We start from the raw sequence: 14874 nt of genomic DNA, 5'->3' as shown, positions 1-14874 counted from the left end.
AGATGAGCTAAAATATGCTCGAATCCCTTGATTCCTTTCCAACATAAAAGAAATCTCTTCCTGCTTGACCTCAGGGCTTAAAAACAGCACGGTGTGATTTGAAATTTAAGTCCCTGGGAAATGTAGGAGGACTCTGTAAACATCTTATGTTTTTCTATGAAATAGATTCAGTGGGGGGCTAAGTTTCCAGAATAATCCACTTAGTACATGTCTGCGGGAAAACCTTAACCTGTGTGTTGCTGCATTTTTATATACATTTTACTCTGTGTTTTTAACTATTATTATTCTGGAAGGTCTTGGAACAAGACCAACAACCTGATCCTTTGTGAATAAGTGCTTTCAGAGTGGAAAAATCTTTACACTTTATTATCACACATTATCTTTGATATAACCTTTCTTCAGGTTTGTGGTAGAATCTGATGTCCTCATTTTGCATTCTAACATACCCATAGAAGGAGCTTCCCGCATGGCTCAGTGGTAAAAAAATCTGCCTACGATGCAGGAGACCCAGGAGATTTGGGTTCATTCCCTGGGTCAGGGAAGATGCCCTGGAGAAGGAAATGGCAACCTGCTGCAGTATTCTTGCCTGGAGAATCCCACGGACAGAGGAGTCGTGGGCTACAATCCATCGGGTTTCAGGAGTCGGACAGGACTTAGCAACTAAACAATAATAACAACAACAAAGCCACAGAGAAAAATTACACTTTCCTTTTAGTTGATTTGAAGATGGGAAGCCGTCATTGAGTTCAGTATTTAAGGGGATAAGAGAAAAAGTGTTCAAGAGTCTCAGGATTGTTCCTGAATCCACATTTGGTGATAAATATTAATAGGTAAAGGCAGTGTGCTGGGCCCTAGCTGGTCGGGCCTCCTTTCTTCCTGTCCAAGCTGAATCACAAGTGCCCTGAGGTTGCAGCTTCCCCTCCTAGTGAATGAGCAGAGAATCACCAGGGATGGTGTTTAAAAGTGAGGGTCCTCTGTGTTCCACCCTGAACGCTTGTCTTCAGTAGGTCTGGGTAGGGGTCTTGGAAACTGTACTTCTGGCAAACATGGGGCTGATTCTGATGCAGAAAAAGTTCAAGACGCTTGCCATGCTAGCTAGTGGAACCATCAAATTAGGTCACTTTACAAATAAGAAACGAAAGTGATTTAGACTCTGTTTTGAAAACCTGGAATTACCCCCACTTGAGTGTCACAAACTTCACTTTGGGAAATGTCTTCACAATCCATTCAGGAATTCAGCCGACTTTGGAAGCTGCGCTGTTTGCCTGACTGTGCCAAGCCGGAGAAGTCTGGATGAGCTTCAGCCATCCATCCCCAGCCGCCCCCCTTTAACTGTCGACTTAAATACATCCACGAGACTGCGTCCATAGGGCTGGAGACGCATCTACTCACGGGGCGGTTCTGCACACTCCAACCACCACGTGACTTATCCTCCTTTCCACATTCCGCACACAAGTGGTTCTTTCCGGTTTGTAGCCAAAGCTGTTAACTGTGGGCTCAGCCTTCACCTCCTGGTGACAGAAAGCCTGTACCAAGCCTGTGGTCCCGTCCCTGAATGCCACCTCTTCTGATACCAGATGGTGCCACTTGTTTAGAGCCTCCTGTGAGTTAGACTTTCACACATGTGGAGTGACTGTGTCATTTATTGTTCAAACGGAGACACTTTTGAGAGTAAATGGGACAATGTTAAAGGGATGTCAGGGCAGCGGGGACCATCTGGGGCAAACCAGGATGTACTCTCTCCTGAGCTAGACTCACAACTGCCATGGGAGTGAGGATTGTGAGGTCATGAAGCCAGGGAGGGGCCAAGACCCTTAGTCCAGATCTGGGAGACACTGAACTGGGTTGAATAGTGTCCCCACAAATTCCTGTCCATCCAGAACTTCAAAATGTAATCTATATCAGAAATATGTCTTTGAAGATGTCACTAGGTAAGATCAGGTCATCCTGGTTTAGCATGGGCCCTGTTTACAGTGACCAGTATCCTTATAAGAAGGTCCAATACTTTGGCCACCTGATGCTAAGAGCCAACTCACTGGAAGAGACCCTGATGCTGGGAAGGAGTGAAGGCAGGAGAAGGGAGCAGCAGAGGATGAGATTGTTGGATGGCATCACCAACTCGATAGACATGAGTTTGAGCAAACTCTGGGAGATACTGGGGGACAGAGGAGCCTGCTGTGCTGCAATCCATGGGGGCGCAAAGGGTCGGACACGTCTTAGTGACTGAACAGCAACATCCTATGAGAAGAGAGGAGGGGACCCGGAGGCCAGGGAGGGGCCCGTGTGCTGATGACGGGGGCTCAGATGGGGCCATGGGTCCACAAGCCAGGGAGCTCCAAGGATCTGCCCGGCACAGGTTCTCCCTCCGGCAAGGCAGAACTGGCTCTGCCGACACCTGCGTCCTGGCCTCCTGGCCTCCAGGCCTCCAGGCCTTTGAGAGCATACATCTTGGTGCTTTGACATCACCAGCGTGGTGTCGCCCAGGCTGTGAACCAGCTCCAGGAAACTGGTCCAGACCCTGAAGCCCAGTGACCAGGTCCACCACAATCAGTGCTCAGGACTTCCTGGAAACCTGCGTTTACGCCCGATTATTCACTTACTTTTTATGTGAACTGTAGTGAATGACTTACTCTTGAAGACTCACTTTTCCCATTTGTACCGTGGGAATGAGGATAATTGTACCTGCCTCATAGGCTGTAGTATTGTTATTCTCTTTTTCCTTGGACACGTTTATTTTATGTGGGACTTTCCCAGAAATAAAAGATACAGTCTCTTATGGAAAACCACGCCTTAAAAAGAACCACAGGTTAAAGTGTTGAACAAAGCATGATCTTTGCTTTTAGGGAGATTTCAGACAAGGAAACAACTATCCCAATTTGGATGTGAGCTTTCCCGGTGGCTCAGTGGGTAAAGAATCCTCCTGCCAATGTAAGAGACACAGTATACTCCTGGGTTGGGAAGATCCCCTGGAGGAGGGCATGGCAACCCACTCCAGTATTCTTGCCTGGAGAATCCCATGGACAGAGGAGCCTGGAGGGCTGTAGTCTATGAGGTCTTAGTGAAAACCCATCACCTGATGCAGAGTCCTAGTTCCTGATACCAAAGTCGAAAGGAAAAGTGACCTTGTTTTCCTTCTCCCAGATGGCAAGAGGTCAGGCCTGACCCACGGCAGGACCTGCTGGATGCTCCCACGCGGAATCCCATTGACTCACTGATGGGAAGTGGTGCTTAGAATCTGTTCCCAGTTGCTGTATTGTTGTCTGCCCTATTGTTGGCCAGACTTTTCATGCAAAAGAGAGAGCCTGCTGCTTCCTGTGCCTTGACCCTCCAGAATTCTGGATTCCTGGCAGCTTCTGAGTCCTCAGGCAGGCCTGTGGCCCTCCCTGTATTTAATCCCCCAGTAGTGAACTTCTTGTACTTTAGATAGCTGGAAAGAATCATCCCAGTTGTGATCAGAATACTGACTAGCAGATGGGTTTGCACTGGAGGCTGAGGAGGCCCCAGGAGGAAAGCACCAGGAGAAGGGGGTCGGATCGTGAGAGAAGGCTGCCCAGCAAAGGTAGGCTTGCTTCCTAGAAGTGAGCCGGCTACTCTGCTTCTTAGTGTTGCTGGCAAAGATGGGCTTGAGATGTTTCCTCGCCTCCTCCTCCTTTTTCTGGACAGGAAAGTAGGGTTTATTGCTGGGCTTGAGTTAGGAGGGGACAGTGACCAGGCTTTCATGAGTGCAGGCCCCATTTGTCCAGAAGGCTTTAGGGACTTATTTGATTCCACAGCCCCCGGGATGGCTTCTCTGCCACCATGTTTTCACATTCATCTGCGTGAAACTTGGTGGATCCCCACTTGGAGACGGGGATCTTCTGGAGGCCAGGGAACTTGAACTTGGCCCCAGAGAGGGCTTCAGTCACATGCCGCTTGTTCTGTAGCTTGGTGTGAATGGACGTTATGACTTGGCCGATGTGGACTCTGCCCATTGTGCCCCTGGGCTTTCCAAAGGCACCACACACACCTGTCTGGAGCCTAGACTGGGGCCAGCATGCCAGTCATGAAGGTCCACTGGGAAGAGTTGTCTCCAAGGTCCCTTAGGGCAACCTGTATGGGTAACAAGCTGCAGACACTACCAAGAAGGCTGTTGTCTGTAGCCTTTGCACACTGGGTCCCCATGGGGAAAGAGCACAGTCAGTTTAATTGGCTGCCAACAGCCTTCTTATTTTTAAAGATTCGCGGTCACCATCACCCCTGCCATCTTGGTTTCTTCTTTACTGTCTACCACTGCCCCAGATGCCTACTGAAAGCCTCGCACAGACAAAAGCCACAAGGTGTTCACAGGAGGATTAGCACCTAATGGGTGCCTGCCCCCAAAATGCTGGAAGAACTAAAAGACTGTTGTATTGAAAGGGGCACCTTTGGAGAAAAAGCCAAGCAAGCACCTGCCATTGCTTATTGGGCTACGGTTAGATCACATCAGATTCTGCACATAAACCTTTGTTGATGAATCTAGTTGGGAATTCCGCCTGCTCACCAGGGCATTAAAATATACCATCCCACGGAGATGGTTCCTCCATAGCAGGTGGCTGAGATTGTAGATTATAAATTTAACATTTAAACCCAGATCAGTTGCCTCCCAAGCCAGTGCTGTTTGTGTTAGAACCATTGCCAGACTCCACCTGGTTCTCCCTCTCATAGTGACGTTATCAGAGGGCAGAGCAGAGGCTGGGGATGGGGTGGGCTGGCCCATTATTTGGAGTCACTGGATACACTCAGTGTTTTATGACCTTAAATAAGTTTCTTTATGTACCTCTGCCTCTTAAAGAGATGGGAATACCAGACCACCTTACCTGCCTCCTAAGAAATCTGTATTCAGGTCAAGAAGCAACAGTTAGAACCAGACATGGAACAATGGACTGGTTCCAAATTGGGAAAGGAGTACATCAAGGCTGTATATTGTCACCTTGCTTATTTAACTTATATGCAGAGTACATCATGTGAACTGGGAGGGTAGATCAAGTGCAAGCTGGAATCAAGTTTGCCTGGGAGAAATACCAATAATCTCAGATATTAATCACAGATGACACCACCCTTATGGCAGAAAGCAAAGAGGAACTGAAGAATCTCTTGATGAAAGTGAAAGAGGAGAGTGAAAAAGCTGGCTTAAAGCTCAACAGTCAAAAAACGAAGGTCACGGCATCCGGTCCCATCACTTCATGACAAGTAGTTGGGGAGACAATGGAAACAGTGACAGAATATTTTTGGGGCTCCAAAATCACTGCAGATGGTGACGGCAGCCGTGACATTAAAAGACGCTTGCTCCTTGGAAGAAAAGCTATGACCAACCTAGATAGCATATTAAAAAGCAGAGACATTGCTTTGCTGAAAAAGCTCTGTCTAGTCAAAGCTATGGTTTTTCCAGTAGTCGTGTATGGATGTGAGAGCCGGACCATAAAGAAAGTTGAGCGCCAAAGAACTGCTGCTTTTGAACTGTGGTGTTGGAGAAGACTCTTGAGAGTCCCTTGGACTTTAAGGAGATCAAACCAGTCCATCCTAAAGGAAACCAGTCTTGAATATTCACTGGAAGGACAGATGCTGAAGCTGAAACTCCAATATTTTGGCCACCTGATTCAAAGAACTGACTCATTGGAAAAGACCTTGATGCTGGGAAAGACTGAAGGCAGGAGGAGAAGGGGACAACAGAGGATGAGATGGTTGGATGGCATCAACAACTCGATGGACATGAGTTTGAGCAAACTCCCAGAGATGGTGAAGGACAGGGAAGCCTGGCGTGCTGCAGTCTGTGGGGTCGCAAAGAGTCGGCACGACTGAGCGACTGAACTGAACTGAACTGAACTGAACTGCCTCAGTTCCACCTCAGACAGGAAGGGAAACTGTACAGTAGCTCTCTAATATGATCTTGTTGTATTCCAGAAAAATCATATAAAGGAAGAAAGTCAGTAAAGATTCTCTATTTTGCATGACTTTGCCAATATCTTCTGTTGAAAAATTTATAAATCATTATCATTCTGGTTCACGGTTGCATTTTTTTTTAAGACAGAAACTCATATATTTGTGAATTCAGTCACTTAGTTATTCTCATTATTACTGAATGGTAATCATGGGGGTTGGGAATCATTTATAATTCCCTTGTGAAGAGCATATTCTGTGAGCCAAGAAAGTCGTCTCCTATGAGGATGGGAGGCAAGCGCTGGGACAGCCCAGACTGGACAAAGGGAAAATCAAGGATTGCAGGTAGAGAAAGAAAGCAAGTCGATGGCCAGTACTGTGGTTCATAAACCCAAAGGAGATATCAAAAGCATACGAGATACAAAGAATAATCTTATGAACATCTCAGTCCAACCACTTAGCTTAAGGGTTAGAATTAGACCACGATTGTTGAAGGTCATAGTTGATTTGTTCATACATGTGCGTGTTCCTTATTCACTGAATTTTGTGATTCTTATTCACTTAGTTTTCTTTGTAATTCTTACACATAGCGATGCGCCCTCAAGCCTTATATTGCTTAGTCTTGCCTAGTTTGAAGTCTCCGTAAGTAGCGCAACATTGGAAGCACCTTGTCCTTTGTTGCCTGTCTGTTTGGGATGCTGTCTGCGGGTTGTCGATGCACATCACTCTTATTCATTTCGGGTTGTTGATGCACATAACTCTTACTCATTGCCACTGTGATATAGAACTCTATGGGCTTCCCAGGTAGCACTGGTAGTGAAGGATCTGCCTGTCAGTGCAGAAGACACGAGAGACACAGGTTCGATCCCTGAGTTGGGAACATGTCTTGGAGAAGGGCATGGCAAGCCACCCCAGTATTCTTGCCTGGAGAGTCCCACGGGCAGAGGAGCCTGGTGGGCTACAGTCCATGGAGTTGCCAAGAGTCAGACATGACTGAAGCAACTTAGTACACACAGGCACATAGAATTCTGTTGCATGAATACGTGGTAATTTGTTTACCAATAGGAAGTTTCATTTTTTTTCTCTTTTTTATTGTTAACACTATTATGGTATTTTAATATTATCTATACATACATAATTATTCCTAACTTGTAAACATCCTCTGAACATAGGCTCTGGTGCATACAAGGCTGCACTGTGAATCAGTCAGTTTTCTCCATCGTTTCTTTGGAGACCAGAGGCCTAACAGCCGAGGTGGTTGGCAACGTCCTCCTTTAGCCTCACTGTACCTCCCTTTAAAATCAGTCACCTAGTCATCAAACAATGTTTCCTCTCAACGGTGCCCCCAACTAGATGTCAAAACCTCAATGCTATCAAACGGTGTCTTTTGACATCAAAACATCAATTTATGTCAATTGTAATTTAACCTAAAGCTGAGCTTCCATTATTAGAATGATAATCTCCTTTGTCATACGTCTTTCCTTTCACTTTCCCTGATTTTAGTTATTGAAACAACACCTGCTTCCTGTGCGTTGAGAGATGGTGCTGATGCTAATGGGGGTCTGTTACCAGAGCACCCTGTGAAGACGGTGTCAGAGCCCACGGTGATGAGCAGAGAGTTCCATAAATGGGTATTGAGAATAATCAAGACATCCATGGCGCCAAGCCGGCCACAGAAACACCATAGCAACGGATGAACCGTAATTGCGGCATTTCGGGCTATTTCCTCAGCTACACTCTCACAGAATCGATGTCCACGCCGTGTCCTCAGGAGGAGCCCAGGTCAGGTCTGGCCACCCCCATCCACGACGGCTCGGCTCCTGGGCCTGGAAAAAGCGGGGTGTGCTCCCCTTCCCAGCCCTTCTGCTTCCTGCCCACTTATGCCTGAAGTGGTCATGGCAGCAACAGAGATGGGGAGGTTCTGGGCACCCCACACCCCAAATCAGTCAACCCAAGTCACCTAATAAGATTTTGCTCTCAAGAAACAGAGCTGCCGAGAGTTTCCTGGTGGTCCAGTGGTTAAGAACCTGCCTTCAATGCAGGTTTGATTCCTGGCCTGGGAAAATCCCACACGCCAAGAGGCCACCAAGAGCCTGCACACTCGGCCACAGAGACCCAGAGCAGCCAGAAATAACTTTTAAGACATGGTACTGAACCTTTAACAAAATCAAATTTAAATAAACAAACCAAATATCATCAGGTAAATCAGTGCTTTTCAAGTTCTGTCCCCATAATGGCTCCTACGGGACCAATGCTCTTGGATAAAACATATATACTAAAAAAAGAAAACTACCCATCAGCGGGAGTGCTTATCTTGGTGGACAAGCAGGAAGACCAGAGCAGCATGTGGGGTTGTGAAGCGACAACATCATCCATCTCTCTCAAGAGCACGGGGTCAGGGCCGGGCTCCCTCGGCCTTGGGGCGTCTATAGGCGCTAAACAGCTGTCTCTGCAAATGGACCCCGGTAGCTGGTGGTAAAGAATCCGCCTGCAATGCAGGAGACGTAGAGACGTGGGATCGATCCCTGGGTTGTGACGATTCCCTGGAGGAGGAAATGGCAACCCACTGTGGTATTCTTGCCTGGAGAATCCCACGGACAAGGAGCCTGGTGGGCTTCAGTCCATAGTGTCACGCGAGTCGGACACGACTGAAGCGCCTAATCACAGCACAGCATAGCAGATGTGGCCCCTGCTTCTCTAAGGCCCGAAGACTAGACAGGACTCTTGGGACCCATCGGATCTGACCATGACCCTCAATCCTAATCCTGAGAACACCCAGGAAGGGGCCAGCCTGAGAAAGAAGGATTGCCTCTCGAGGGATGTCCCTTGGCCTGATGCATCTTGCCGACGTGTCTACTGAGAAAGGCGGGCAGGTTGGTGGGGACAATTTTCTCCTGGTGAGGACTGTGGGGGACTGAGCTGCTGGAGAGGGCAGAGTCTTTCCCATGGAGTTCCTGAATGGCACACCTTTCTGGAAAGATAGACAGTGAGCCCAAGACCCTTGATATGAAGTCAGAGGATGGGAGAAGGCTTCCTGGTTGCTGTTGCTTCCCTCCAAGGCTGCAGACTCACTTATCAGACACTTCTGGGGATCACGTCTCTCCCTGTCTTTCAAGACAGCTAGAATAATTGATTTCATTAAAGTCTAGATATTCCAGAACTAGTTCCTATATGTTAAGTGGTGATAGAGCTTTTTCCCTCTCTGCCATCTTTAAAGGGTAATCTGAATTCTGGAGGTTTGCTTTCAGCCTTCTCAAACTCATTTTGTTTCCATGGTTACAAAACACTGCTCTTCCTGACCCACAATGCATCAGGAGGGGCACACTGGCTGCCTAGTAATGGCTATATTGTGTTCCAGAGTTGCAGACCTCCTCAACACTATCCAGATATTAGAAAGGGGGCTGCCCTCCTGTTGTGTGCGCCAGCTGGCAGTCCTCATTTAAGTGTTTTGCAAGGAGCAAGGTAAAGGATATTTGCACTATAAATTACAAATATTGAAGCATTCCCCCAATAAATGGAATATCAAGGACAAAGGTTGGAATGCAAGAAAGCATCAGCAATTGCCACGGCATCCCAGGGGAATTTCCTCTTGCCTAGGCTAAGTCCATTAATCTAGCTCTGTACTTGGAGGCAGGAAGCCCTGTCCGGGAGGCCGATGCTGCGATGGCCAAGGACCGGCAGCCGATCTGAAAGAGCCGAATGTGAATCTGTGTTTTGCTAGCCATGCGCAATTCATTCTCTCCTAAATGTGGTTCCCTGATCTCTGAAAGAAGCAACCCTAGCAGGCTTGTTGAGAGGATTAAAGGAGATAAGTAAAGGCTTTCGTACTGTACATATTATGCACTCAGTAAATGCTAATAGCTAGTTTGGGCACTATGACTTCAAAAGTCATCAATTCCTGTGATATAAAATAGTGTATGTTAGTGCAAAGTGTATGGAAAGTGTTTGGCGGGGATCTGGGATTATGATCACCACCACCATGATGATGGTGATGATGGTGATGGTGATATGGTGGCTATGGTGGCGACAGTGATCAAGTTACTGAGGTATAGAAATTATAGAGACTTCAGTGTGACTGGCTGCATTTGCTCCGCTTAATGAAAGATGTAGTATACATGATGATTAACAGTGTGTGATAGTCGCTCAGGCACGTCCGACTCTTTGTGACTGCATGGACTATAGCCCGCCAGGCTCCTCTGTCCATGGGATTCTCCAGACAAGAATCCTGGAGCTGCCCTTCCCTTCTCCAGGGTATCTTCCTGACCCAGGGATCCAACCCTGGTCTTCTGCATTGCAGGCAAACTCCTTACCGTCTGAGTCACCAAGGAAGCCTGTAATGTTTCATGCATGATTTACACTTTGACCTTGCCTAGAGTGAAAAAGTTGGCTTAAAGCTCAACATTCAGAAAACTAAGATCATGGCATCCGGTCCCATCACTTCGTGGCAAATAGATGGGGAAACAGTGGAAACAAAGGCTGACTTTATTTTTCTGGGCTCCAAAATCACTGCAGATGGTGCTTGCAGCCATAAAATTAAAAGACGCTTACTCCTTGGAAGGAAGTTATGACCAACCTAGACAGCATATTGAAAAGCAGAGACATTACTTTGCCAACAAAGCTCCTTCTAGTCAAGGCTATGGTTTTTACAGTGGTCATGTGTGAATGTGAAAGTTGGACTGTGAAGAAAGCTGAGCGCTGAAGAATTGATGCTTTTGAACTGTGGTGTTGGAGAAGACTTTTGAGAGTCCCTTGGACCGCAAGGAGATCCATCCAGTCCATCCTAAAGGAGATCAGTCCTGGGTGTTCATTGGAAGGACTGATGTTGAAGCTGAAACTCCAATACTTTGGCCACCTGGTGCGAAGAGCTGACTCATTTGAAAAGACCCTGATGCTGGGAAAGATTGAGGGCAGGAGGAGAAGGGGACGACAGAGGATGAGATGGTTGGATGGCATCACTGACTCGACAGACATGTGTTTGGGTAGACTCCAGGAGTTGGTGATGGACAGGGAGGCCTGGCGTGCTGCGTTCATGAGGTCGCAAAGAGACGGACACGACTGAGCGACTGAACTGAACATGTGTAGATGTGACTTACTCGAACTTGATGTGTCTCAGTTTCCTTCTCAGAAAAGTGGAGAGGACGATAATATCCTCATGTACCTCACTGAATGCACTGGTAGTTTTGGGGGCCTCGGACAGCACCAGGGCTGAGATCTTGGGAACATGCATCAAAGCGTGGAAGAACAGAACACCCATGAGGCAAGCAGGAAGCAACCATGCTCTTCTCATCCCTCATGTGCCTCTTAATCTGCTTTGCCAGCTATTTCTTTCCTGTGTGAAATCTCAGGTTGGTCCTCAGAACTTTTCCAACCATTGGAATTATATAGTCTTCTCATCACTTCTCAGAATAATAACAGTCTTATTTGAGAAATTACAGTGCCCAGTCCTACATGGTAAAGTGCCAAACTTCATTTAGAATGACAGTGTCTCTCTTTCCCCACTTTCTCCTGGTTTCAAAGTGAATTTGGGACTTCTGCTAAGAAGGTTGATGAGGGGCAAGAATCGTGAAACTGACTTTCACCACCTCCTCTGAAGGACAGACTGTCCTCACCGGGGCCACTGTGACTGTGTGACGTTAAGCAGGCTGTCCCCTCCTGGGCCTCGTGCTTCTCCTCCGTGGACCGGAGGAGGATGACTGCACAGGGGAGAGTGAGGTGTGAGAGGCATCCCTGCCGGCCCCGGCGTAGACAGAGCGCCCAGTGAATCACCATCGCTGTTTCCATGTTACCTTTTTAATTTTAGACTGACAGTCTTGTTGCAATTGTGCAGAAACGGGCTGCAATGCATTTGGCAGATTGAGAGTCACCTGCAGCCAAAGCTTGGGCTGTGCAGGCCTTCGAGGGCGCAGGGCCCTGCCCTGCATGGTGAAGAGAAAACTGAGAGGTCAAGTTCTAACCCAGATGGGAAGGCTGGTCCCTTAGGCAGTCTAACTTCCTCGCCTTGCTCTCAGGAAGGCAAAGGGCATCATTTCCCTGCTGCACTCGCCTTGGTGAGAGGCTGGGGAAGGTTTACTAAATCCCCAGGGAAGGACAGGCCCTCCCTGAGGAGCACCGACCCCTGCATCCCGCTGACTGCTGTTCCCTTCCAGCCACTTCCCAGCCCTGGCCACCCTGGCCGCCTACAAATCAGGCTGTGTGTTCCCATAACCTGCCAGCGGTACATCAATTACACATTGTAACTGTTACCCTATACGCATAATGTGATTGTGCATATTAACTATGTATAATATGAGCTGGAAAAGACCCTGATGCTGGGGAAGATTGAGGGCAGGAGAAGAAGGTAACCACAGAGGACGAGACGGTTGGATGGCGTTATCGACTCAATGGACACGGGTTTGAGCAAACTGCAGGAGATGGTGAAGGACAGGGAAGCCTGGCATGTTGCAGCGCATGGGGTCACAGAGAGTCAGACACGATTGAGCGAATGAACAACAATCTGAGTTGGCTAAAGAAAAGTGAAAGATTTGGAGTCCAGCTGGATACCCTTTCCATGGGCTCATCCCATGGACAGCTCTGTCTCATGAATCATATTCCATCTAGAACCTATCTCCTCCCTGTACCCTCTCTCAAGTTGTTGTCTGCAAGGAGGCATGGATCTTAGCTGTTTGAAACTACCCAATTAATGAAGAATGTTGGACTCTACTCAACACTAAATCTACTTTATAACTTTTTGATGTTTTTTTATCTGGTGTCTCAAACTCCTTTAAAAGGAAAAGAATTTCAACCTTGAAAATGGCATCAGTAACTACTAAGGACTTTTCTCGAGAACACAAAGCCACCTCCTGTTCATAAATTAGTTTTTCCCAGACCCCTGCCTGTACCACCTATGCAAAATCACTTGAAGACAAATGGTGTTATTCATGCCAGATAATGAAGCAGATGCTCAGACACTGCTATACCTGCTCGAGTCCCAAATTATAGAATGAATGTCTTTACTTTTGGAAGCAGAAAGGAGTTTCAACTGTCTGGCCATTTCCAACAGGAAAGACTCAAGCATCATTTTGGTCTGGACAAGTCCATGTCTTCCTTTATGCAGGAATTCCAACCAATTTCTGTGCCAAGAGATTGTGCACACACTCAATGCACACAGCAACCCCCTGGGGAGGACTAAGTGTGTTTCTGTTCCACACTAAGCTTTGAGATTAGAGTCTCTACAACTAGGAGATGGCGGGCCATGGCTTGAAGTTTGACATCTGCCATTCTGCCTCCTACTCAAATAAAGACCCCGGGTTCCTTCCCATACTGGCTCAGAAAAGTCTCAGTACAAATGTGTGGGATCATCTAGAGTGAACTCTGGAATAAGATTACTATTCATTAATATTAATATTAATATAACCTTAAACTTATACAGTTCTGTATGGCTATTATGTCTCCATAGAAAAACTGGAAGAAAAAATATCAGATATTCCCTTATCTACACCCAGAAAAGATGAATGCTCTCATTCAAAAAGGTATATACACCCCAGTGTTTATAGCAGCACTATTTACAGCAGTCAAGACATGGAAGCAACCTGTGTCCATCGACAGATGAAATGGATTAAGAAGCGGTAGTACATATATACAAGGGAATATCACTCAGCCACGAAAAGGAACTATGTCATGCCATTTGTAGCAACACGGATAGACCTAGAGATCGTCATAATGAGTGAAGACAGTCAGAGAAAGACACTTGTACATGATATCACTTAGCATGTGGAATCTAAAAAACAGAGCAAATGAACATATTTACAAAACACAAACAGATTCACAGCCATAGAAATAAACTTATGGTTACCAAAGGGACGGGTGGAGGGGGGGAGAAATTGGGAGTATGATTAACGGATGCACACTACCATATATAACATAGATAAACAACAAAGATTTACTGTATGGCACAGGGAACTATGCTCAACAAACTGTAATATAATGAGCAAGAATCGGAAAAAAGTGTGTATATATAGACATATAAATATATACATGTATGTATGTATAACTGAAATACTTTGCTGTACACCCAAAACTAACACAATATTGTCAATCAACTATACGTCAATAAAAAAACCTCCAATGACTCAGTTTAAAAAATATTCCCTTATCAGAAAAATACTTATTTTCAAAAATTTTTGAATACAAAAAATTCAAAAAAAGACACCAAGAAAGACACTACTTTATTTACCAAGAAAGGCACACTATATTTCTCTTTCTAAGTACAACTGATCCTTTAACATCCCATTTAGGAAAATAAACTTTCTCCCTTATCTGAACACTTACAATATATTTTTTGAAGCAGCTGATGATACATGGGGCATTAAAGTGAAATATTTACTAAAAATGTGACTGTGAACCACTCCGAAAACATTTCTCCAGGGGACATTTGTTGGTGATTGAATTGTTTTGAGACCGCAGTTTAATGAGCACGTCAGACTTCAACTGTATGTCCCGCAGTCAGGAAACGCAAAGAAGCAGAAGCCTGTAACTCACCAGGTTCGCTCTGGCCCCATCACTGGAGGAAGAACAGAGCCTACACCAGGCCCCCAACGACACGCGAGACCAGCGTACGGACCAGCCGACTCTTCTCACTTCTTTCCACTTCTCTCCTCGCTTGTTTGAAAAACACTGCATTCTCACTCTTCAGATTACGCAAGTGATCTTCTAACAATGTTATGACCCAACAGAGCACAAAATAAATATAACAGGATGATACAGATCAACGAGTGTGTCTAAATGGGACAACTGCTTTCTCAAGACGTGTTCCAAATGTACTAGTGGAAGTAATATTTAATTTTTGTTTTTATTTTGAAAGAGTTAAAGTCTTTCTCTTATTGCACCTTTCTTTCAGCATCTCTAGGTTTCTTTTTTTTTGGCCGGTGATTAGCCCCAGCGTCAGGCAGAACGCTTTGTTCTGGCCAGGCACTTATCTGGGTCTGCACTGTGGGCTTTATT

The 14874-nt window shown here is 46.2% G+C and overlaps 1 non-coding gene across 1 annotated transcript; it reads right to left on the bottom strand.

Moving 5' to 3' along the window:
• Positions 1-4061: 4061 nt before the first annotated feature.
• LOC138428577 (small nucleolar RNA SNORA70) lies at positions 4062-4195 on the bottom strand. Its single transcript, XR_011252515.1, has one exon. It is a non-coding gene; the product is annotated as a small nucleolar RNA SNORA70 (small nucleolar RNA).
• Between the last annotated feature and the right edge of the window lie 10679 nt (positions 4196-14874).

Source organism: Ovis canadensis, chromosome 23, assembly GCF_042477335.2.
Source record: "Ovis canadensis isolate MfBH-ARS-UI-01 breed Bighorn chromosome 23, ARS-UI_OviCan_v2, whole genome shotgun sequence".
NCBI lineage: Eukaryota > Metazoa > Chordata > Mammalia > Artiodactyla > Bovidae > Ovis > Ovis canadensis.
The sequence above is the reverse complement of the archived record's forward strand: the minus strand, read 5'-3'. Positions and strand labels throughout refer to the sequence as shown.